This window comes from Microcaecilia unicolor, unplaced genomic scaffold (genome assembly GCF_901765095.1).
Source record: "Microcaecilia unicolor unplaced genomic scaffold, aMicUni1.1, whole genome shotgun sequence".
NCBI classification, from domain to species: Eukaryota; Metazoa; Chordata; class Amphibia; order Gymnophiona; family Siphonopidae; genus Microcaecilia; species Microcaecilia unicolor.
In genome coordinates, this window is record NW_021963245.1 from 79,498 (window position 1) to 105,616 (window position 26,119).

The window sequence follows — 26,119 nt, forward strand, 5'->3', positions numbered from 1 at the left end:
CAAATTCGTTAAGCACTTTTACGATTTAGATTTTTTAACGTTTGGTTGATGCATCTAGCCCTCCGTCCGGCAAAGTCACACTTCTCTCACAGTTCAATCTGTATAAGACTCTCCTACTCCCTTCAGATTAGTCCCCTTTTTGCTGCAGTTCCCTTTTCCGCACAGTTCAGTTAAATTAGGTTTCCACTGCAGCTTCTTCAGCACAGCTCCAATTAAGCTGCTTACTGTAGCTCACCTTAGCAAAATTCCTCACAGTTCAGTTTAATCAGATATTCCCCTGCAGCTTATGGTAGAAAAGCTTCTCACCCAGTTTAGAACAATTAAGGGGGAGGTGCACTAAAGTCCTCGGAAGAGCCCTTCCCTTATCGATTCCATAGTGAATCGGTAGGGAACGGCTATGCATCAATGAAAGGGAATGCAAATGAGCTGCTCGTTGTAGCTCACTTGCATGCTCTATTCCATCGGAAAACAGTCGGCCGGTCAAGCATGCGCAGAGCAGCCAAGCGTTATGCTGGCTGCTCTGCGCATGCCAAGGACATCCTTTATGGAAGGGGGGGGGGAAGTCCCTGACGAGCACTTGGACGAGCTGAACATCTTCCTGCAGTTTTTGTGATGGGCGTCCTTCTTGGACGTGTTTCTCTTACCTGCCTGAACTGACCAGAACCACAGTTGCGCCCCCCCCCCATAGGATCGGGACTTGCAAGTACGTCCAAATGAAAACATTTTGGATGTCCCTCCCTCCAGGTCTCTCTCAGCCAATCACAGTGCGTTTAGCTGATACCAGTAATAGCTAAACGCGCTGGGATTGGCTGAGAGAGACCTGGAGGGCGGGAAGTCCAAAATTTTGATTTGGACATCTTCCTGCAGTTTTTGTGATGGGCGTCCTTCTTGGACGTGTTTCTCTTACCTGCCTGAACTGACCAGAACCACAGTTCTCTCAACAGTCTCCTCCAAGGTTGTTTTCAGCTTGCACCCCCCCCCCCCCCCCACAGGATCGAGACTTGCAAGGACGTCAAAATGAAAACTTTTTGGACGTCCCGCCCTCCAGGCCTTTCTCAGCCAATCCCAGCGCGTTTAGCTGTTACTGGTATCAGCTAAACACGCTGTGATTGACTGAGAGAGACCTGGAGCTGATCAGTTATGCTATTACTTACTTGTTCTGGAGTGCTGTATTTTGTTATGCTGTTTTGATAAATGTTCAATAAAGACTTCATACATTCTCTCCTCCCCTTCCTCTCGATCTCAGGGCTCCTCCCCTTCCACATCTGATTCCATTTCCCAATCACCCCCCCCCCCCCCCCCCCCCCCCCCCCCCCCCGGTCTCTTCCCTTTCATGCATGCCAGCCTCTCCTTTTCCCTGATTCCTCTGCTGCTGCACTGCCTTCTGGGGTTTGTAGTTTCTCGGGTCCTGATTTTCCTGCTGCTGCACTGCTTTCTGGGTTTTGTAGTTTCTTATTTCTTGATTCCTCTGAAGCTGCACTGCCTTCTGGGCTTTGTAGTTTATTTGCTCCTCACAGTGTCCATGCAATTTGAAGTACATTGGTCAAACAAAGCAGATGTTGAAAATGAGACTCATAAAGCATAAACATTGCATTCCTACTGGTAAAATAGAGGATTCTTTGGTATGACACTGTCAGGAACATCAGCAGAAGTTGGAGGAACTGAAATGCATGGCTATTGACCAGATCAGGTGAAATGGACATAGAGGTGATATCCCTAAATTACTTCATCAGCATGAACAAAAATGGATTTTTCAATTAAGTACATAAGCATCGCCATGCCGGGACAGACCAAGGGTCCATTGAGCCCAGCGCCCTGTCTCCGACAGTGGCCAAAAGAACAAACAATTTGTCCCGCCCATCCCAGAAATAGTGGATTATTCCCACGTCCATTCAATAACATTCTATGGCCTTTTCCTCCAGGAAGCCGTCCAAACCTTTTTTAAAGTCCGCTAAGTCAACCGCCTTAACCACTTTTTCTGGCAATGAATTCCAGAGTCTAACTACACGTTGAGTGAAGAAACATTTCCTCCAATTCGTTTTAAATTTACTACACTGCAGCTTCATTGCATGCCCCCTTGTCCTAGTATTTTTGGAAAGTGTGGGTGGCATTCTACTGAATTTTGTTTGAGTATTTAGGACAGGTCCTTAAATGAGTACTGATTTGTAACGTCGCCTTAGTGGGTGGAGCTTAATCTTCAGCATCTTTATAACCAGAGCGCCATCTTGGATTGGGCTAGTCAAATGTTCTGTGACTGAGTGAGAGGTAGTGCTGGACATGGCATTTCTGGATATATAATATAGTCTACGTGTTTGTTTTTGTTTAACTGTAAGGATTATGTTCTTGTGACTCACAGCAGATAAACCTTTCCATCTATCTTTTTCTTGAGGAGAGGAAGGAAGTAAAGTGCTGAATTAAGAGGTAGTGAAATCGAAGTTGGTGACCTTAGATTCTTGAAAGAAAACTTTATCCTCTGTATACCAGGTGCGTAGCCAGACTTTGGCGGGGGAGGGGTACAGAGCCCGAAGTGAGGGAGCACATTTTAGCCCCTCCCCTGGTGCCACCAACCCCCCCCCACCACCATTGCCAACCCCGCCGCCGCTACCACCAACTTTGCCCCCCCCCCCCCGCCGACGACCATCTCGAACCCCTCCCCTCCCGCCGCCAACCCGCCGTCACCTACCTTTGCTGGCGGGGGACCCCAACCCCTGCCAGCCGAGGTCCTCTTCCCGCGCAAGGCTTCCTTCTGTTTCTGACGTCCTGCACGAAGCCTTGCAGATAAGCTGTGAGTCTGACATCGACATCGACGTCAGAAACAGAAGGAAGCCTTTTGCGGGAAGAAGAGGACCTCGGCTGGCGGGGTCCCCCACAAGCAAAGGCAGGCGACGGCTGGAGGGGGGGTCAAGAGGGTCGTTGGCAGGGGGGTCCAGGGCCAAATCTATGGGGGACCCAGGCCCCCCTAGCCCCATGTAGCTAGGCCACTGTTGTATACTGTTCAATATTGAAAGAACAAGTCATCAGGGAGTCAGAGGGGCTAGAGAATGAAAATGGCAGCTTCATCTCTCCACACTGTCCACATGGAGCTCTGGAGCTATTATCAGTATCAAGGAGGGTTTCAGCACTGTAAGAGTAGAACCACTCTGGATGTTTTATATTTTAAAAAACCCCATATATTTACTGAAGGCCTCTAGTTTAAAAGCATATCCCCATGTAAATTTGATTCATGCCTTTGAAGGGGTGAATAAAGATGTGGATAAAGGTGAGCCGGTTGATGTAGTGTATCTAGATTTTCAGAAAGCTTTCGACAAACTTCCTCATGAGAAACACTTGAGAAAATTAAAAAGTCATGGTATAGGAGGCAATAGTCTGTTGTGGATTAGGAATAGGTTATTGGAATGGCCATTTTTCTCAATGGTGGAGGGTGAATAGTGGAGAGCAACAGGGATCTGTACTGGGACCAGTGCTATTTAACATATTTATAAATGATCTGGAAATCGAAATGACAAGTGAGGTGATTAAATTTGCAGATGACTCAAAACTATTCAGGGTTGTTAAAACACATGCGGACTGTGAAAAATTGCAGGAAGACCTTAGGAAATTGGAAGAGTGGGCATCCAAATGGCAAATGAAATTTAATGTAGAAAAATGCAAAGTGATGCACATTGGAAAGAATAATCCAAATCATAATTACCTGATGCTATGGTCCACTTTGGGGGTCAGCACCCAAGAAAAGGTTCTAGGTGTCATTGTAGACAATATGCTGAAATCTTCTGTCCAGTGTGTGGTGGTGGCCAAAAAAGCAAGCACGATGCTAGAAATTATTAGGAAAGGAATGGAAAATAAGACCGAAAATACTATAATGCCTCTGTATCGCTCCACGGTGTGACCTCACCTTGAGTATTGTGTTCAGTTCTGGTTGCTATATCTCAAAAAAGATATAGCGGAAATAGAAAAGTTTCAAAGAAGAGCGACCAAAATGATAAAGGGGATGGAACTCATATGAGGAAAGGCTAAAGGGGTTAGGGCTCTTCAGCTTGGAAAACAGATGGCAGAGGGGAGATATGATTGAGGTCCACAAAATCTTGAGTGGTGTAGATTGAGTAGAAGTGAATCGATTTTTTTTTTTTTTTACTCATTCAAAAAGTACAAAGATTAGATGACACTCAAGGAAGTTACATGAAAATACTTTTAAAACAAATAGGAGGAAATATTTTTTCACTCAATGAATAGTTAAGCTCTGGAACTCTTTGCAGGAGGATGTGGTAACAGCGGTTAGCGTATCTGGGTTTAAAAAGGTTTGGACAAGTTCCTGGAGGAAAAGTCCATATTCTTCTATTGAGACAGACATGGGGAAGCCACTGCTTGTGCTGGGATTGGTAGCATGGCATGTTGCTATGTTTGGATTTCTGCCAGGTACTTGTGACCTGGCTTGGCCATTGTTGAAAACAGGATACTGGGCTAGATGGACCATTAGTCTGACCCAGTATTGCTATTCTTATGTTCTGCTGATGCAGCAGTGAAAACAAGGCAGATCCTGATTCCTTGTCAAGGATGTTCAACTAAGTTACAGCGATTTTGGATTTTATCCTTTTGGTGAATGAATAACAATTAAAAGGATACATGGTCAGATAAGTGATTACGTTTTGCTGTGCAGTTACTTTTGGCTCTGTTTTGGAGTTTACAGCCTTCCGCTTCAGAGACTGCTGAGAGAACTTTGGCATTCAAATTTTTTGTGTGGTATCATACGTTCGGCTTTTTGGGAGCAATCTTTTCACCCATATTTGTTTTTGGGGGGTTTTCATTGCTCTTTTTTACCAAGTGTATTATTAAGAAACCGGTAATAGGAAGCCACTTGAGAATAGACAGCGTTTTGCTGACCTTCCTCGGCAGTTGAGGTTTCATTTGAGTAAAATTTAGTAAGTGGTTTTGTTGAAGTTTTCTCTCATTAACAATCTAGCAAAAGAATAGTAGGGTGATTTGGTATAATATGTTGAAAAGTATCATAGAGAACCTTGCACACCTTGGGACCAGTTTTCAGACTCCATGTGAAGGAATACATTGCTCTCTTGATTGTGGAATAGCATTTTCAAAGGGTAAACTTCCCCATAGTTTCTTTTTGTAAATGTTCGTGGTGTGCATACCTTGGGTATAAAGTATCTGCATACTTTGTATTTGCGTTGTAGTATTGTAACCTTACTTTATCCCATGAGTATTATGGCAGGTTATTTTAAGTATGTTTAGGACTATCTTATGAGGTGTTTTAAATTGACCTCTTTTAGACCCCTTCTGGACTTTTCCAAATGGGGAGGGGAACATCTTAAGTTCATCCAGAAGATTCTTTATAGTTTCCCTCCAATCCCAGGGTGGTTGGTTCTGGGGAGGCATCAGAAGGCGTAATTCAAAACTGATCCCCATGACCTCTGCTTTCTGCCTTTCTGGATCTAGGTGTATTCTGGGCCATTTATGTTCCCACATATAGTCTATTTGAATTTATCAGTATTTTGTGCACAAAATGAGTGTCTGGTGTGGGTTTAGTTTAGTTTGTAAAATAAGTGACAGGTAAGGAATACTTGAAAATGAAGACAGAGATAGGTTTCAGATAGAAGGCATTTATTCTTACCAAAGTTTCAAAGTAGTACAGACATCGGACAGATTCTGGGTTCAATGGCACAGCGCTCTGCCGTCTGAGAAGTGTTGGGGACGACTCCGAAATTAAGCCCAAATCACCCTTCTTTTATACTCTCTTCTCTCAATAGAAGTCTATGGCTGGACCTATTTTGGGACCTGTTTTTTTTCAACTATTTCTCAATTTCTGTGGTTAAACTGTCCTGTCCTGCCATCTGTTGTTCTGTACCCAACTCTTTCCGTTCCAGCTATTGCAAGTTATTTCGCAATTTCCTCTTTTGTCAACATGTTTTTCTCTTCTGCCAGAACATCTTATTCTTAGCATTTCAGTTTCACTTCCCCTTTTTCTATTATCTTATGATCTAAGTTTCATCTTATAGAAAGACAAACTCCATTTTAATAAGTGCTACATTCAATTTGTACCTGATTTTGTTCTATAAGGCCATTAGTAGGTTATCAGGCCTAGGCAGTGCTTTTCAGCTGTACAAAGCTATGTAGTTTGGCCTGCCACTATTCCAGTGGATAGATCTTAGGGTAGAACACATATTAACTTGCAGGAAAAGCAAGTCCATGCTCAGCCAGTCATAGATTTTTAAACCTAGCTGGTATTTTTACAGCCTGAGTCCTAAAATCTGGCCTTCCACCCTTTCGGTGGGCATCCAGTGAGGGCCTCTTGCTGTAGTATAATTATACATTCCCCACTTGTCACCCCCTCTGGAGAGGGGTGACACAAAGCTCGTCAAGCTTGTCATCATCCATTCCAGAAGGTGGTAAGCTATCAAACGAGAGGGGGAGTTTTGGTCTTACAAATTGTTAGAAGGTATGGTGCAAGATAGGAAACTTCATTCTCAGGTGATATATTATTTGGGCATATGGAATTCCCTTTATATTACTCAATCCCTTGGGCCTTAATCTTGATGTTACCCCTCTTGAGGCTAACTCAAACCTGTAGTGAGAGAGGTTTATGAATGGGACAAATCCATGAGTTCATCTGCAAAATCTCATGAAGTATAGGTATGTGGGTAATAGCAATTTCAGGTGGATCATACTAATAAATACTTTCAGGTCTTGCTATGACTTCTATTGCATCTGTTGCATAGTACATGGGGAGATAATCTAATGTATCTATCTCAGTGGTCCTCGGAAGGAACAGTGGTTTTGATTAAGCATTGTTATGGTGGCTCAACAAATATATGGTTAGTACTCAGATTGCAGGCTGTTTTAGGTTGTAGGTATTCAGAATCCTTAAACAAGTATGAGGTTGTCATATCCAGCAAAAAGGGTCAATCCTAGGAAAATTTATATTAACAAAGGTCATGCATGGATATTGACATATGCATAATGACCTGGAAGTATGGGAAGCATTTTATATATCCGTTACCCCACTTGGAGCTTAGTCAAACCTACAGAAAGACATGCAGCTTAAGTAAGCCTATACCAAAGTTAAACAATTGCATAACAGGTTGATACAAGCAGGGTTTACACCTGCATTACATAAACAGAAATAACGGGGAAACTCTTAGAAAAACAATTAGAACAATAAAGGAAATAATAGGAAAATAAAAATAAAACCTTTTCAATATATATAGACAGGATTGCTGCTAAACTGGAAAATAAAACAAAATATGAATCTATAATGTCCATAAACAGCAACAGTTAATCTCAAATGAAGTATCAGTTCTGAACTCTCTTTCATCGATCATGGTTGAGGCGGTGGAAGCGCTGAAGAATCTGGACGGAGATCTGGAAGATCTAACAGGGCTGGATTTTCATGGTTGGCCTGCTGAAGGAAGTGGCTGGTCTTGAGATGGTTAGGCTGGTAACATCAGGTTCTGCGACTGAGTAAACACGTATATCTTTCACATGGACCCAAGACTTGTGGTCCAGTAGTTTGCAAGGTGTAAAGATCATTGCCACAACCTTAGGGGATCTAACATCATTTGGGCCTGGATAGATCTTGAAGACGTATTTATGGTGTACAAACTTGGATCTTTCCATGTCTTTATTCTAGGCATATACCATCAAGTCCATCAAGAGTCAGAGGCTGGCAAAGGAATAAGCAAAATAACTGTATGCCTGAATGATACATTGCTATATCTTGGTGGGCATAATCAGTGTGAATTGAATAAGCAAAAATAATATATAAATGTCAAGAGAAATGAAAGACAATGTAAACATGGAGAAATCAGTGCTAATTAAGTGCAAAAACAAAAGGGAAACCATAAGGGTTAAATAATGAAAAGCCAATTTTCATAAATAGCAATAGTATATATAAAATTATATCTCCTGTTTGGTAGGGGTCAATTGCAACCCTCTTAATACTAGAAATTGGGATGTGCATAATATATCCCCACTTCTGGCTTGCATAACGTGCGAGACAGATTGGTAATTTTAACGAACACATGATCAAAATAACAATGGTTAAGTATATGGAACAAAAAAAGTACAAAAACTAACAATAAAAATTTAGAGATGATGGTAAATGTTCAAGTTATTGATGTATGGAGGGCAATGTGTTGCCATCTATCGCCAATAGATATGGAATCTTCACCTGCGATGACTAACATTCACCAAGGGTTGAGCCCTCAGCTGCAGGAGGCCAGCAGGACTTATAAGTTAGATGATTCAAAAAGAAGGGTAGAGGCCAAATTTTCTTGCAACTTCAGTAAGTGGAGAGCCTGTCTCTTTTGTTCATGGACCAATTGATGCATCTGTTGAAACTCACGCTCAATAATGTCTCGTTTCTGAAACCAGGTAATGTTGGGGTCTGTGCATCTGTCTTTTAATTTAGCGATTCTTTGCTGTAACATAACCTTCAGATCGGATACATTATCGGGTAGCTGTTCTTTGCTAGCAGTCGTCTCCTCGGTGAGGGACGTCAACGGGATTCCTGTATCCATCTGGGGAAAGGCAAAACTTAAACAGACCATTAGTGCAATTTATGTGGTAAACTTATTGAATGAAGTCATCCTGCTAGGAGGCGGGCCGTAAGTATAAATGGGGTCCAGGAAGGAGGCATGGAAAAAAAAACAAAGCATCGAGAATGAAAAAATTAAAAAAAAATTAAAAAAATTAAAAAAGATTAAAATATTTAAAAAAAAGCACCCTGAAGGGTGTAGGATAAAAATAGGCTTAAAAGAAAAAATAAAAATAAAACAAAATATGATATATCTGAATTGTAACAAGGCATATTCAGATGGCAATGCAAGAAAAAGGTTCCTTGAAAAAGACAAATGAAAAAAACATTCAAAAGTGCAGACACCAGTGATTGACCTCACATAGAGTTTAAGTAACCTTTTTCAATCAGTCAAAGAAGTAGGGAAAAGCATATCGCTTTAAGACAAAGCCACCACGTGGTAAGAATTAGTTGAAGCAAGGTGTTAGTTAAATACACAAAGCATAAATTCCAGGACCGCTGCACACAAATAATGTACACCAACTCTTCTCACAATCACTCACAGTGAAAGACAGAGAGATAAAAAGAGTAATAGTTGCTGTTTTGAATAGAAAGGAATCAGAAAGTGGAGTGTATAATTTTCCTAATTTATGTCTGAAAGCTTCACCAATTCTCAGTCCAAGAATACTATAAAATCTATGATCAGCGCAAAATGCTCCCCCAAATGGCCAGTTCAAGGGAATATTTCTCGCATTTATTCCATATAATCGGATAATGGTTATTTAATATTTTGCTTTCTTGGACAAGGAAATAATGAAAAGCCTTCAGATATCACACATACCATAGAGAGATTTCAAAAATGAAGGCTTTATATTCATGAAAAAATTAAAGAAGTGAATGTCACATCAATTTAAACAGCATAACAGTTAAAGCAGAATACATTTTAAAAATGTGCAATACACAGCTTTTATTAAAAAGGGATCCCGTATAAAGTAAAATGGCATAAATAAGTCAGTTCAGGTATACATATAGAAAACATAAAATGAACATCCTCTGGGGATCGCTCATCCCTGCAGTTGATAAGAACTCCCCAGGGAAGGTATGCAGAGAAATAAATAAATAACTTGCTGACTCAGTTAGGTCATTTGTATGATATCATAAATATACACTTGAAATTAAACCAGGAGAAATATAAAATAAAAACATGTTACCTGTAATAGAAACAGAAACATCACAGCAACACATATACAGATAAATGGTTTCTGGATACTAAATGAGGAGCTGAGTGGTATGAGTAACTGAGAGCAACAAAATCAAATCGTGTTCGGATTACGCCTAGTCATTATGGGGTGGGTAATATTGATCCCTAAATCTGTGGTCACTGCGGATGGTGTTGATCCGGGTTCCATAAAGGGAATGACTGCCGTTCAGGGGGATTTTGACGGATCTGCGATTTTCTAAATCTATATGGCTGTGTCTGAAGACATTCAGCAGCATAATGACCGTATTGTTGGCAGCGATAACAGAGCACATCAGGATAGCGATCAGGGCTAGGCCAGGAACGATAGTCTCGTTGTCGCCTAGTATCTCCAAGAGGGCCCCTTGGGGGACCTCGCTGGGGTTGAGAGCGACGACCTCTTTCTTCAGAGTAATCAATTCTACGGTCTGGGCGGTAGGGCCGTGGGCCCTGATTTCGGGTGTTATTGTCATAGCGTTGATCAGCATACATAACAATAACAGGGGGAGAAGTGTTAGGAGTATTGGTATTGGTGTCAGAGCTCTTAGAGGCTCTTTTCTCTTTGAGATCTTCAGTCTGTAGCACCTCCAAGTTAGTGTGTACTGTCTTACGATGTTGGGCTTCATGTTGCTTGCTTTTAATAAGTCGTCTGCAATGATGAAGGATGTGTTCACGAATTTTAGGCCATTTTTCTAATTGGAGACCCACGGTGTTCTCTAACTTAAGTTTAATTTCTGAAGGTAAGGTTCCCTTCAGTAAATGGTAGAATACTGGGAGGGCATTATCAGAGTCAAATTTTTCCTCTGTTTCTTCCTTATAGAGGTCTTGGAGTCTGAGTAAATAGGCCTCAATAGGCTCTGAATCCATTTCCCATCTTTGGGAAGTGATAACCGAAAAGTCTTTAAGGGTCGGATACATGGTCCGGATTTCCTGGAATACTTTTGTCTGAATTTCAGTCAAAGGATTACCATCATACTGAGTATCTGTAACAAATTTTGCATAGCCCGATTGAGTAAATATGTCAGTGACACTAGCGTGTGGGGTTCTGCCCAGGAGCGCTTTTATATCGCCGACTGATAGAGTAGTCCCCAGGGTTATGTCCTGTAATTTCTTTAACCAGCGGTTACCTCCCTGTGCAATATCCGGGAGCTGTAGTATGAGGCTATTCAATTCAACAGCTGAAAGTGGGGTGTATTCCGTATGAGGGACACCACCTGACATTTTATTCAGCAGGGGAAAAAGTTTCACTGATTTAAGGAGATCAATCGAGGTGGTTGGGGGAAACTGATTCTCATACTTTTTCCAAACCTGAAGACCTTGGATTAGATAAAGGGTTGTTTTCTGATCCCAATGGGGGTCGGGGTGGTCATAAATAAGATCTCTTACAAGTGAAAGCTTGTCTGATCGTAAAGATCCTTCACGTGGGAAGAGGGCGGACTGGGGCTGGAGCGCCTCAGACCATCCTGCAAGGTTATCAACCCATGGTTGGACATAATGCCATGAATTCTCATGCAAAGCCACATATTGGGCAGGTGTGTTAGGTGGACCAGATAGGATGGGTTCTGTACTGATATTCAGTCTTGTAGGGTGTTGGGGACTGTCAATGACTGCAAGGCAGCGGCTAGATCCTTCATCAGTAAGATAACTGTGAGGATCGCGCTGTCTAGTATGATGAGAAATAGCATCATGTTGTTGGGGTATCTGGGGTATTTCGGATTTTGATGTAGCAGATGCAATAGTGTCAGGGGGTGCCAACATGGATTTACGTAGGGAACGAAGTCCTTCTGAAACGTATACGAGATCATCTCCTATAGTGGCTAAGGTGAGGCCGGGTGACGGTAGACAGCCTGCACCTGAAGGGACTGGCGTGTCAAGGGGGAGGGGCTTGGGTAGGTCAAGGTGAGAAGAATCTCCTTCCATCGAGGAGGAGAAACTTAGTATCGGGGGGGGTTCGTTTCGAATATCCATCAAATCTGTTTTAATTGGAAGTTGTTGTTTTAAAACTTCCCATGCTTCTTCTAATGGGGAAGATATTACTTTTGGTAGATCCCCAGTACCTGGTTTGGCTGGAAGTATGAGAGGACGGCGGAGAAGAGCCAGATCCTCTGCTAATTGGGGAATTTTTCCCTTGGGGTGTGCGCCCAATTGCTCCCATCTAGGAGGAGTAGAACACTCAGGTTCTAGAGTAGGCATGGAAGAGTTCACTGGAACCGGGGGTGCTTTAAGGAAACCCCGATCATAGAGTTCCTGACAAATAGTCCGTGCCTGTGTAGCAGGACTACATGGAATGAAACCCATTTGTCGTAATTGGGACAGGATAGACTGTAGGGGTTCAGCGGGCAAGGGACCAGTTTGGACAGAGGAGTCAAAATGTAGTGGTGGAGGTGATGTTTGAGTTGTGTGCCCCATATATGGGTAGGTAGTCGTTTGGGTGGTCATGTGTGAGGTCAATCCTGATCCTAGCCCAGGATAGATGGAGGTTTGGGCAGCCACGTCAATTTGACTGTTAGTAGGGTGCTGGATGGTGGCCAGAACCGATGGGTTCGGGACACAAGGATATTGCTCAATAATGGGTGGGGGTATCTCAATCTCATAGCCTCCAATAGTACGATATACATGAGGCGGTGGTGGGGTTAGCGTCTGGGTTGTTACTTGCATCGTTGGAGCGGAGGTAACAGTGGGTAATTGGGCCGAAGTCAGGGCTACTGGTTGGGCCACTGGGATTGTTGAAGGGGTTAAAGGCGTCTGAGTTTGTACTGACCCCTGAGATATTGGAATTGGGTCCTTTGGTGATGAGGGAAGAGATAGATCAACTACCCCGGCAATGTGTACGGTAGTAGGTGGGTCAAATATCATAGGAGCGGGAGGTACCGCAGGCAGCGAGGGTATCACTGTCTGAGATCCTTGAGATAAGGGGGTCTGTGTCTGAGATCCCTGAGAAATCTGTAGCTGAGGTTTATCACAATATCCTGGGGGTATTGGTGTATATCCCACTGCACATGGTAGAAGCTTGGTAGTACCTGCAGCGGTAGCAGCATCATAGGGTGGTGGGGCAGTAGGTGTTATTGCCTCTTGGTAAGGGGCTTGATCGCAATCAGACTTCGCTAGGGCTCTGTCATGCTGGTTTTGTGCAATAAGTATAAATTTATTAATAGCAGCTAAATGCTTATCCCTAGATTTTCCTGTTTTGTTGGATTCATTATAGCAGACCAAGGCTTGGAGCTTACCCTGATCGAATGAGCCCTTTGGTGGCCAATCCAATCCCGGGTCTTTAGCAGACCAAACGGTATGCCAGGTTTGACATAAACGGGAAAGTTCTTTTCTATCAGCGGGGAAAAAGTTGAGAACTCTTTCCAGGGGGCTAGTGGAGGACTGAGTGGACATAATGGAATTAAAAATAAGGGGAAAACAATCCACATAGGTGTGCAGTGTAAAATGGCAAAAGAAATCTCAAGTTGGATCCTAGTTCAAAGAATCATAATACGTGCCTCTATAAATATATATAAAAAAAATGTGCAAAGGGAAATTATTTAAACGAAAACATGCATCATGCGTACAGAAAACACCTTTATACTCACGCGTCTTCAAGAGCGTCCCAGAAATGGAACCTAAAATATAAATTACTAATTGGCGGAAAGCTCAATGCTTTTGCCGCAGGTTATATTAACAAAGAAATGATAGCCTTGAACATGAGAATAGTGCAAGAGTCAGTTGTGTCACTTACTATATATATCCTACTCTAAAAATACTGCCCTCCAGAGTATGCTTCTATAGAAATTGACCATGGGATAACACTCGCCATGAATTTTGACATGGGATAACACTCGCCATGTGATGGGACTACACTCGCCTGGGATCGCACATGGGATAACACTCGCCATGAATTTGGATATGGGATAACACTCGCCATATTGAAAACCCCAAAAGTGGGGGAAGCAAAAACTCCAAAAAAAAGATTTTAGCAAACAGCGAAAATAAGTTCTCTAAAATTAAAGGGCAGCGATCTAATTGGTTTTCGCCGGTTAGAAATATGGGAATACACTCGCCATATATGGGAATACACTCGCCATTTTGTCGCTAACCCCCAATAGATGCTTAAATATTCGTCTAGAAGAGAACAAAAATTTAGGGCCCCAGTCAACCTGTCTAAATTTGCAACTAAAGGATTTTAGACGTCTCTGTATATCCCCAGCGCGCATCTGTACCGGTAACTTCTATATGGGCAATAGTCCAATTCAGTGAATGCAGGCCATTCCGAAAATAGAATGGGGTTCTGCTTAAAATCTAATAATTGCGATACCGTCATCCACCTTCGATGGATGTAAGCCCCAGGCATCGATATCAAACCCAATAGTTATAGCGTGACACTGGTATATAAGAAAGTATAGTATGTTCCAGGGAAAAGCCCCTGAAAATTACTATAGAAGTGGTAGAAAAATAGAGAGAAAAACGAAATATTCCAAGGCAAAACAAAACAAATGTAAGCTCTTCGGGGAAGGCACAGTCACAAAAAAGTCATTAGTTGGAACACATTAGCCAGAACTAAAAATGCCAAAGACATCACTTGTCATGCAGCAATGGAAAATAGAATTTTCCATCCAACAAGCCAGTGAAAGGAAACACCGATTTCAACAAAAGGCAAGAAAATGTATATTAACAAAGACATATTAAATATAAGAGAAGCATATAAATCAATAAATTTTGAAACAGGACACCAGAATCGTGGTGTAAAGATGACAAGCTCATACCCATAAATATACACTCAGAAAAGGGACATAGTAAATAAAATAAACCCGAATGCAATGGCAGGAAGCTTTTGTGGCTAAACAGGTGAAGGGAAAAAAACAAATTAAAGCATGTGATTCTTACATCAAGAACTTCTAATGATTCGGCATAAAACATACATACTAGTCAGTGACTGAAATGTTATGTCTAAATGATGACAAACAGAACAGCTGCAGCATTAGAAGGAAAGAGAAGGTTGGGTTATAAAGAACCAACAGGAAATAACTGAAGAAGTTAAGCAACGCTGTATTCTCCTGGTACGCAGCCATCATCTTCTCAACCGGAAAGGTAAAACATATTTTATATGCATATCTGTTAAGGTAAAAGCAAAGAAATGCTGCTATATAGTACATAATAGTTCTACTATCATATAAGTTATACAAGGGGTTATCTAACTGTTAATGTAACAATAATCCATTGTAATTTCATGTGACTTTCTGTGTTGCATCCTAGTTCATATCAAACTTGTTATAAAGACTTACACAATTTAACTCTTTATAGAACCATATTATTTAAAAGCGATTGTCATTCTCAGGACGTGGAAATATTCATCCGGAAACATTATAACATAAGTCATTACTGCAAGTGTTTAAAATAAGCCAGTGCAGGCTGTATGCACTCGGAGGACGAAAACCACAACGCAAACGAGGAAGTGCAGTATTTCCTGTAGATAACGTTATAATATAGTCAGGCTCACCGATGATTAAAAAGTATTAAAAAGCATCCTGAAAAAACTAACACGATAGTACGGTGCAGGGGCTGTAGCTTATATTTCTTTTAAACGAGTACGCCATTAAAACAGAGCACAAGAAACCAAAACTATATGAGTATCGGAGATCAAAAGCATATGAGAATATTATCTAAAGGGTGTATAAGATCCCCTCATATCTAGGGCAGTATAATACAAACAGATAGGAAAATAAATGACAAACCTTAAGCATTATTAATTGAAAGTATAACATTGTCCCAAAACAAATTGTGAATTAAAAGGGTGTGATAACAGCTACTAGGACAAGTACAAATTTAAAATTACAACTGAAAATTAAAAAGGAATACATTTCACAGTAGCAACTATACAGGAGCAATTAACAAGGACAAGGCAATAGAATAGCGACTATGAAATAACATTAGTTATATTTTATTTGACACCCAGTGGATTAAACACGCAAAAGCAATAAAAAAGTGAGTAATGCAAACCGGAAGATGGCCATATACTATGATAGCCAGCCATAAATTATAGTATAAAGTACTGACAGTACATGAAGGAGAAGAGCATGCTTCTGAAGTCCAGATAGCTTAGAAAAACAAGTCACAGAGACAGGGGACAGGAGAATGCTGTATAATGGACAAGAGACCTTTTGCAAGGAGAAAGTATAGGTGGAAGTGAGATAAGTTTAACAGTCTTACAGCCAAAGCTGTGACAGGAGTGAGGGGGTACAGAAAAAGTGACAAATTCACTCTGAGAAGCAGTAACAACGGCAGCTTACTGTCAGGATCGGTGCAGGACTTTTAGGACTTTTAGCAAAGACAAAATACAAAGGTAGAAGACTTAGAGCGTAGTAATAGTTGCATATATAGTGAGTATGACAGAAAGGTGTCGAAAGTGGCAGAGACGGGATTAATGCAGAGAAAAGTAAACCCGGAAGTGTAGCTAAAAGTGGCTACGGGGAAACTATGCACTTATATTCAAAGTCAGATAAATTATCTGTGGTTTCCTGTAGTTTCCGGTAGCTATAGAATTATTTAGAGTCAGATCAAGACTAGCAATCATTTGGAAAAAGCACATAAGTTATTGTTCTGTCCGTTTCCAGCTGTACGGCCCTTGTACTGAAATGCTTTTACAGCTCTGAATATGGTTCCTTAATAAGGCTGTGTTATAAAAACAGTTTTAGTTACTAATAGAAACTTGCATGTTCCTGTTTGACAGAAAGGGTGTTGCAAAGCAGGTTAGAAAAGCAAATTAAAACGTGTCATTCTTTCATCATAAACTTCAAGTTTACAGTATATAACATATTGAATCAAGCAGTCCAAATACAATGCTTAATGATGACGAACAGAACAGGCTTAGCATTTGAGGGAAGGGGGGGTGAAAAGTTACCGTTCTATCCATAGGCAGAAAACACATATCTGTGAATAAGATTCCGTTTCAGCATGGCTAGGAAGTCAGCACAGTCTGAGGAAACATTGTGGTTAAGATATATACGGGTTTACAGAAAATTGTTAAAAGGATTTAATGTTGATGCAGATGTTAAAGGAAAAGGAAAATAAAAACCAGAAGGGAAGTGTGCTTCCTGTGCTTAATTTGAGTTTAGTGCTCACTGCAAGCATCGGACATTACGGCTACTGAAAATAGGACTAAACAGCACAGGGCTTGGACCAGCAAGCTGGGAGGCTGAAAGGCACTGCAGTCCATTCCCTCGGGATTCTTTTTTCATATAATAAGTCAGTCCAATCCAGAAGTTGAAATTCTAACCAATAGGTTTTTTTTTTAATTTGGATGTTGAAGGAAAAAAAGGGGACAACTCCTATTCAGCCAAGGGTCCACTAGAAAGCCAGATTAACACTTAAAGTAGGAAGTCAGGTTCATTATATGGCTCTTCTAAGTCAGAGGATCCTGATATAGTCTTTGTTAGTTGTAAATCCTTTATATTGTAGGAGTTGTGCTCCTTGAGCATTCCATCACAAATTTCCTACTTTGGTAGAGGATTTTCTCCCCAGTGGAACTCTGTGATAGATCTCTTTATCCTTGGAGATGAGGTTGAGACTAGAGAATGACATAGGGACAAAGTTTGACCCCACTCCTGAATGTTTTACGTTTTTATATATTATGTAGGGCCTTTTGTAGGCCTATAACCAATATATCCAAAGAAAAACCTTACACCTCCACCCCCCACCCCCGATATTCAAAACTATTTAACCAGCCATGAACAGCTCCTGGCCGGTTAAATAGGGTTTAAGTGCCTAACCACGGATATTCATTGGGAGATAGCCAGTTATCTTGCTTAAATAGCAAGCCTATCTTTGACCACTAAAAGTTAACCGGTTAGCACTGAATATCAGTATAGCCAGTTAAGTTTTTAGCGGCCAATAAAAAATCAGATTCATCGTAAATAGCCTGGCATTGAATATCCTAGGTCGACGCCGATCACAGCACTTATGCGGGCTGCCTCCAACGGCCTGAATATCGGGCCCCACATGTATATTTTAAAATTTTAATCAAAATACTACTATGATTTTAATCCATGGACAAATAATAAGTCAACAATCTCAGGATTCAGTCTAGTTATCCTTTCTAGAGAATGACACGGGGGTTTGTCCCCATCCCCACTTCATCTCTGCAGATTTAAACTCCATCTCCCACCCCGTCCCCATGGTAATTCTGTTAAAATATTACCATTAACATGGATTGACTGCTGTTTACCGTGTGTCCCCATACAGATGTCATTCTTTAGTTGGGACCCTCCTCGGTCCCTTCTGGTTCCTCCAGATGGATATCTTTCTTGCTTGTTTCTACTCCTGTGAAGGTGAAGGCAGTGTCGATACTCTGGTGCCTACTCAAGCTTCACCTGGAATCAGTGCATCAACTTTCTGGGTTCTGATATTGTTTTCCACTCCTTCTTTTCCCTTATGCACTGTCTGTGTTAGTCAGTCCCAACTCCCCCCTTACTTAATAGTGCAGTGGCCAGCGGAGCAAAGAGCCAATTTCCTTCGTAAAGGTTGTCTTCTTCTGCTATTGATAGGCATGGTCTGTTTTGGAGAGTTTTTCAATCAGGCTGAACAGGTAATATTGCTGGTAGGTCTCTGCCCAAGCTGCTGTTAGTAGGCAGAATCTATGTCCCCTCTACAGTGGTTACAACGTTTACATCAAGAAGTGTGCATTGTGTGCTTGCAGAAGACATTTTGATTGTCTCCTTATATATAGTATTGTGTCCAGTTCAGGAATTTGCATCTCAAAAGCATATAGGGGCCTGTTTAGTAAAACACATTATCATTGCACCTTCTCACATATTTTTAATACGTGTTAATATCCTGTAGCAAATGAAGATTTAAGAAAGGATGCAAAACCCTGAGTGAATTCTAGTAGTGGTAGCATATGTAAATTACTGACCAAGGTAACACTTGTTATTCATTCCCTCTTCCCCTGGCCCGCAATTGTCATCTAGTGCTCTGCCAAGAAAGTACCCAACCTCTATTCTTTCCACACGTGGCAAAGAAGACTGTCAAATCAGCCAGTGCTAATTTGAATTTTCACACTGTGAGGGCAGAGCAACTGGAAAGCACTCTTGCCCTTGAGGATCTGAGCAAGCTATTTAAGAGTAATGTAAACAGAGGAAAAATATTTTTACTTTAAAATTTACCTGGCTCTTGATGTCTGGGAGCTTGGGGGTGCTAAGGAGAAGTCTAGGAGTTGGCCACATGTTGGGGCAGACCCAATGCAAGTGTTGCATTCCTGTGATGAATCGGGCCAACCCGAAGATAAAGCAGGCAGGCAGAGCATCTGGGAAAGCCCCTGGCTTCCCTGAGGCCTGCTGTGGAGCTGGGAGGCTTCCAATTGGCTCCGTGATGTTACAATGCACAAAGACGTCATCAGTCGCGCATTTGAGATGGGGGAAGTTGGCCTGATGAGCTCTGAAGTTAATTCAGAGCATTTATAGCCCCGAACCACCAATTAAAATTATTAAAAATATAAAAATATGTGGGCAAGTTTAGGGAAAGCCCTAAACTGAAGGGTAATGTTTGAAATTGCAATGAGCACAATTGTGCAATAGTGTGGGAACAAGAGCCTGCAATTTATGCAAATTTGTGCCCTGTTGGCTGCTGGAAGCAGAAGGGGGGCTGTTGAGAAATGCCCACCTACTGGCTTCAACCCTTACAATGGGCTAGATAGGCTCACCCAAGGAGGGTTAATAAACCTGGGCTCACCCCGTCCCCTGCTGTTCTCAGTGTAACCCTCCTTATTGCTTACCCCCGAGTTGCAGCCCACGTCCAGTGCAAGCAGTGGCGGGGCTCGCAGACAACTTGATGTTGGTGCTGGGAAAAGGCTTCAGAGCAGCACATGTGGCAACAGATTTAGACGAGCTGGCGGTGGGTGGAAACGGTAATAACATGGGAAGTTCCTGAACGGAGCCGCCCCAGGGTCAGGGTGAAATGTCGGCGGTAGAAAATCATCCTCCGGATCTGGGTCTTCACTGGTCTCAGCTGACTGTACGGAAGTACTGCTCAAAAGTGCAGCCATTGCTGCACTCGCCACTGTTTCCTTGGAAACCTTACACACAGTATTTCTGTTCCATGGAAGCAATATTCCTCCTTCCGCTCGAGCCCTGTTACCACCTAGTACGCATGCGCCATTAAGATGCCTTACAGACTACTGACCTAAAATATTAATGTACAGATATTTAAAACAGTATTGTGAATGTTTTACTTTTGTTCTCTTATTAAAGTTCTTACCAGCGAAATAAACCAGTGCGGGTGATGTTATAAGTATTGTAGAATTTCCAAGTTACCCAGTTCGGGAAGACTTTTTTTGGCCAGTCCTAGAAACAGAGAAAAACGAAGACAGGTAAAGACCATATTGTGTGTGTGTGAGACAGAGGGGTAGGGGCGGGAGTGGCGATTTTGGAGGGAGTGTTTCGTGTCAGGCAGTGTGTAGCTGTTTCTGGTTTTTTGCTGACACCGGTATCTGTGGAGGGAGGTTGTGGTCCGCGTCAGTAGTGTTTTGGGAGGGCGGCAGCTTCGAGCCTTTTCTGTTAGCTATCAAATATGCGCGCACCAGTTTGTGGTTGGGGGAGACGGGGGTTATATCAGCTGTGAGTGGGTTTGGTTTTCATTGGTTGCTTGTCATAATGGGGCCTGATCTACGGAGCCTAGCAGACCAACTCCGAAGGAGCCACGGTCTGAGGCATAAACGGTCTTTTGCATAAACATTTATGTAGCCATATTTACATGTTGATATTTTAGACGTTTAAAATTCTAAAATGGATGCATCTGCTGCACGCAACTCATGCAGAAATATCAGATTCTCCATGTATTTTACAACAGGTTTTTACAGTGGCAGATCCTGTTCTAAAATACTAGTGGAATTTTGATGTGTCTGAACGTGGATGTCTCAGTTCTGATTTGTACATCCTTTCTAAAATTCCACTCCTTGTGTTATAGTTAATTAGTTAATGAATTGGGGTTCTAACGACACAACTTTGTAAAGAGACCCCCATAAATAACGGAGGATTGCAAAGTTTGATATGGTCTGCAGCCTAAACCATTTGATTTAAAGACTTGAAAATGCATATTCTGAAAGTCAGGGAGAGAGGCATAGAAAAAATACAGTCAGATTTCGAAAGTGTGCACATACCCCCTTCATTCTGTAACAGGTCATGCAAATTTAAGTGCTGTCATAAATGCGCATACTTAAATTGAGGCACGTTGATACGGGTTTACGCTAGTATTCTGTAAGAACCCTTACGTGCTTAAGTGTTCTTATAGAATAGGCTTGCAGCGCCCGTGGAAATGTAGTGCCTTTCCTTTTTCTTGAGGGACTTATTACCCACCTAATCCCTTAATAAGGTTCAAAGTGGAGTAACAAAAGAAATTACTAGTACAGTAGCCAGGATTTACAGTATTATATAGTCATCACTAAAGCAAAGAGAGAGAAACCTATTATAGAAATGTAGGAAATAAATATGATTTTACCAAGTTTTGAAAATGAAAATAGCATATAGCATTAGGTATTTAACATTTCTGATGGAGGGGAATCCCAAAAGCAGATAATTACACTTCCAACTTTCTATAAATAAACCCAGCAAATGAATTAAAGGGTCCAATCCATTGGGCGATGGCCTTCTAAGGTTTTACAAATCAGACACCCCACTTTAAAAATATATTCAGGCCTGCACTGAGAGCAGCTCTTTAAACAGTGGAGAGACATGGTCAAACTTAGACTTACAATAGGTCAAACTTGATGCTGTATTCTGAATAAGCTGAATCATATGTACTAATGTAGCAGAGATGCCTAAATAAAGAGAATTGCAATAGTCAATTAGTGACAAAATTGACAGCTGGACAATAATTTTATAATGATCGGGGGAAAAGCAAGAACACACTAAGTGTAATTATATAAGTTTAAAGAAAGCTTTCCAGACCAAACTATTAACCTGAGACTTCATCGTCAGTGAGGAGTCCAAAATCATTCCCAGGACCTGTTATAGAATTGCCTCCTATAATGCAGAATTGTGAATCATTTTTTCAGTAGATGAAAGGTGTAGAACAGGGGTGGGCAGCCTTTGGTATGCATGCATGTGATGGCATCTAAATACTTTTTTGTTCTCATATACTACACCCTCTGTAATGCAGGATTTCATCAATTGATTGGTGGAAGAGTCCAGATTTAAGTACTGCATTCAAAGGCATCAGGTTTTGTCAGGAATGCTTCCCCTCAGAAGCCACAGGTGGTGTAAGATTTTGACAGCCTTGCCCCCCCCCCCCCATCACACCCTACTGCATACTAATCTTTACTGAGGAGAGAACAGGTCCATGCTTTCAAGCTGGAGAACAGCAGACTCAGAAGCAACAAAAGGAAGAATATTTCCACAGAAACATCTTTGTAATAGGGATGATGGAGAAACTGGTGAAAAAATTCAAGTGACAAGCACAGAATAGTCTTAGTTATAAGGAAGAGAATATAAAACAGAACATGAATTAGAGTCCGTGATGCTTGTAAATCATGTACAGACACAAACTAAATGCTTACTGTACAAATTATAATTATGCTTTTATATGATGGGTAAGTATTGTCCAAATCAGTTCTAAATATTTATGGAGGACAAAACATGTGTCTTGCTATAGTGTCTTTGTTTCAATCCTTTGCTGTTATCATACTTAGCTAGTTATATGACACTGCCACAATGTTACAGGAAAGACCAGTCAGTCTGACTGGCTACAAACCATCCGCCATTACCCTGCTCCATGGGCGGAACTGGCTACCGAGAGCATCATTTTCACAGTTCCATCTGAGGATGTGCGCCCCATAGAGAATCCTGCGGTTCTGCTCTCTTTCTGGGATAAAGTAATGAGAGCCATTTGTGAACTGGCTGCGACTCCAGCACCTCTACAGCATCAGGAGAGGATTGTAGCTGACGTTCAGATATCTGCTGGTAAGTGTAGTGCGTTTGTTAAACACCCAGAGGAATAATAGTTTGGAGATGTGTAGAACCATTCATCCAAACAGTATTCTAATTCTCTAGATAATGAAAATGTACTTTATTCTCGGGAGGGTATTTTTAAAGGGATTTGAGTGTACAGATCAAAATGTTAAATGCTCAGCTAGACTAATATAAAATTGTCCAGCGATATATGCAAATAAAAAGTACATGCACAGAAGCATAGTGCCCGCTTTCATACTAAATATACACAGGTATTCCTGGGGCGCAGAGTGACAGTGTGAGTGGGATTGGTGCTTATGCACATATTGGACTAGATTGTATAAATGATGCCTAAAAAGTCTGCGCTGAAAAAATAGCACTTAGCACTATCTATAAACTGTGCTTAAAGTTAAGCACAGTTTATAGAATAGCATTTAATGCTGGGAACCAGGATTATATTTAGGTGTGACCATTTACACCAATAAAAACCTGTTGTAAATCCTCGTTAGTAAATTAGGCATGGATCCCCCTAATTCCATAACAATGTGTAGAAATTGCAGGAATGCCCTCAAATATGGCCATGCCCCATCTGCATACTAGAATTTATGCACACCTCTTTATAGAATATGCCTAAAAAGATGCACTCGTAAATTTTGATTAATGCCAATTAGTGCCAGTAGTTGATTATTGCCTATTATCAACATGATTGGCTCATTATTCAGTTAAGTTGCACATGCAAATCGAGCGTACTCCCCAAATTTACGCATGCAACTCAGTGCCGTACATAGAATCCAGGGGACTGGGGGAAGTTCTATAAATGGTGCTGAAAATTAGGTACTGATAAAATGTGGCACTCTGCTTTATTCTATAATGGGAGCTCCACGGAGGATCACTCTTTAGTGCTGAATTCTGTGCTGAACTTTGGGCATGAGGACTTAAGCCAGCTGAAACCTGGTGTAAATCCTGATGCACAAGTTGGATGCGGATCCCTACTAACTCTGTGCGCATCTTTTGTGAATGCCCTTGACCTGCCCATGCTCCTCCCATGGCCATGATCCAATTTAGGTATCCATTGTTACAGAATAGTCTGCAGCCACGTTCCAATTAAGTACTTGTTATCTCCAAAAATCATTGGAGCCCATTAGCTAATTATTTTGGGTGCTGATCTGGGATGTGCGCCCAAGTTTGAGCGACCTTTATAGAATCCGTGGAACTATGCACATATATGTCTATTCTTCCTGGCACTTACACAAATACAATTATTCTTGCTATTGGAACCTACTTTCGATGGTTTGGGTAACTAAAAGGTCTTCATTCTCCCTAATATTGGCTTCAAATAGACCTTGCATAGGATGACTTGCTAAGTGTTTGCATCTTCTGTTTACTCGTGTCAATCAGCGTGTAGTTTTGCATTTACTATTTGTAGGGTGGATGCATTCAGGATACCCTATCATGTGTCACTTGGAGTCTGTAAATGAAATGCTGGACTTGACATGTATAAAAGCCAAAGGGACCTGGGGTGTTATTCATGAACTGGGCCACAATCAACAGAAAGATGGATGGGAGATTCGTCCTCACACAACTGAGGCTACCTGCAACCTCTGGTCAGTGTATGTCCATGAAGAGGTGCTAGGGATTCCCAGACAAAAAGCCCATGAGCAATTACTTCCAGAACGGAGAGTCAACAGAATTAAAAAGCATATGAAAAATGGTGGAAAGCTGGAAAAATGGGAGGTGTGGACATGTCTGGAGACTTACTTGCAGGTAACCTGAGAATTGATTGATTAATGTAAAAAATGTTTTTTTCTGGGGGATGGGGGATAACCTGAAATAGCAGGCTGACAGAACTGCATATACTTCGACTTGTGGTCTATCAATCTACCTGTTCGTCTTGTGTGTGTGTGTATGTATATATATATATATATATATATATATATATATATATATATATATATAATTTGTTTGTATGTATATACATATACACACAGGAAAATTTAAGTGTCTAAGAATGCATATTCTGTAATCACTCATTGATGATTTAGTGCTAGAGATGCCTATAGTGTAGTGTACTTTGGAAACAGAAAGTGAAAGTGCCTTGTTGCTTTGAAGCTTTTACTATATGAAACGTGGGGTAAGGAATAATGTATTGTAGAGGAATATATTCGAGTTATTTCCCGAGTTCTCCATGTCATCACTGTGACCCCTGACGCAGGTGCTAGTCACCGAAACACGGCCCGTGTCAGGTCTTATTCATTAAAAAACTGTGTTCCATTTTTAAAGGCCCATGGTGCTGTTTTTTTTTGTTTGGACTTTAGTTTGTACTTTGTTCCCTCTCTTTTGCTATATATAGTGTAGTTGCTGCCATTATGGATTTCCGATCTGAAAGTAGTCTTCAGCAAATATAATTCTTTGCAGTGATCTTAGTCTTTTGAGGTACATTGATAATATTCTTTTTGTGGCAAGCTGCTGAGAATTACTTTGCTTAGCACTGTCCTTGGACAAATTTTGCAATCTCACAAATTATAAATATGGTATTCTTTCAGTTGCAGGAAGGTTTTGGCTGGAAGCCCTTTATTCAGCTCTTTTCAGACTATCAGAAGATGACCAAGATCAGTAAAGACAACACTGATAAGATGAACCTCTGGGCAAAACTGTTTTCTGAGCACGTGAAGAGGAACCTGGCTCCATTCTTTCAGGCATGGGGCTGGCCAATCAAGGATAAAGTGTCCCAAGAGCTTTCCTCATTCCCAGAGTGGAAGGAAAATCCAATGAAAGAGTACATGCCTGCATAGTTTGTGTGCCAGAAAAATACAAAGTAACACTGGGAGATGTAGGAGAAAGTGAGAAATATGCTTGGGTATTTGTCAGCAGCAGGTGCTCACATACACAAACATTACATTACAAATGCAACTGTATTCTGGATTATTTGTAATTTCTTAATTCGTCTTTTTTGACATCCTATAAGGCTCATTTTCAAAGCACTTAGCCTCCCAAAGTTCCATAGAAACCTATGGAACTTAGCCTCCCAAAGTGCTTTGAAAATATGCCTCATTGTCTATTATTGTAAGTCTCACATCAAGCCATGGTAACTGCAAATTTTACTGTGGTTTAATAAAAGGGTCCCTCATCTATATCTTTTGTGACAAAAAACAGAGCCAAGAGTCCTTAAGGTCCTTGTCACAGGCTCAGAATCTCTTAACAGGCGTTTTGGAAGAAACTGTTAGGGCATCCACATTGCACTCTTTTGTTTGAGTGCTCCAGGGTAGCTATAGAGTAGCACTGGAACCTGAGAGAAGAGATCCCTGCCCCTCAGAAGGTATGTCTCTTTAAAGAGAGGGGGAGGAGAAAATGGTAAGAGCTCTTGAGGTGAGCTACCAGATCTTTATTAAGGAAACACCCTCAGCTCCATGAATAATGAAGTGAAAGCTCTGCCCTTATCTT

At 41.3% G+C, this 26,119-nt stretch overlaps 1 pseudogene; it reads left to right on the top strand.

Moving 5' to 3' along the window:
* Positions 1 to 25,497, top strand: part of LOC115459104 — a 50,403-nt pseudogene extending 24,906 nt beyond the window's left edge.
* The last annotated feature ends 622 nt before the right edge of the window (positions 25,498 to 26,119 follow it).